The sequence below is a fragment of the Berghia stephanieae genome, chromosome 1, assembly GCF_034508935.2.
Source record: "Berghia stephanieae isolate SIO BIC M18660-M18661 chromosome 1, UCSD_Bste_1.3, whole genome shotgun sequence".
NCBI lineage: Eukaryota > Metazoa > Mollusca > Gastropoda > Nudibranchia > Aeolidiidae > Berghia > Berghia stephanieae.
The window spans coordinates 57,670,193-57,671,049 of NC_088360.1; positions in this window are offsets into that span (position 1 = coordinate 57,670,193).

Here is an 857-nt window from a genome sequence, read left to right on the forward strand (position 1 = left end):
GGGGAGAGTGAAAACGCATGTTGTAAAATGATAAGTCCTGTCAAACATTCTAACATTTTGATGTATTATAGAAGAAACCTCATTTATGGTTTGATTAATGGATATGACACATTTTTATTTGACTGAATCCAAAGTTTGATATTAAGTAAAAAGTGTGAAAGCGCGTATCAAAAATAGCAAATGCCGTTGTAAAATAATGAACACTTCCTGCTTATGATAAAATGGTTTTGTCACTTTCAAGAAAACAAAAAAAAATTTTTCTGCTTCCATTCGCTCTTATCCATAACAGCCAAAGCAACCCTAAAGCTGTTTTGAGGAAAAGGTTCACCATTATTATTTTTTAATCCATTCACCTCATTTTGTATCATATAATGATAATTACGTCAATTATAATATTATATATGTATTGATTATTCGTGAATTATAAAATAGTTGTCTCTCTCTGAAATAGAATTATGTTGTGTTATGTAACTTGTAATTACGAAAGTAAAGATTTACAACATATTTGACATTATATCTATAGTTTGATTAGACTAGGAAATTCATACCCTGATTCAGCTAAAATATCATGTGGCAGTCATAACATATTACAAACTAAAACTTGCAACAATACAATCTGGCCCCTCCCCCAATTTAAAAATTCATGAGATGGGATGATATATTTTACTTGTAAATCATCTCTCTGTTATGCGTTGTATAAATTTTGTTTTACACATATGATTTGTAAACATTTGAGTGTATTATGAGTGGGGACCTATGATTAGGTCATTTAGGTGATCTCAAACTAAGTACATTGATAGTGAATCTATTTGAAATAATACCACTTTGTCTTACTTTTTCTTTTTACTGGCGCTGAT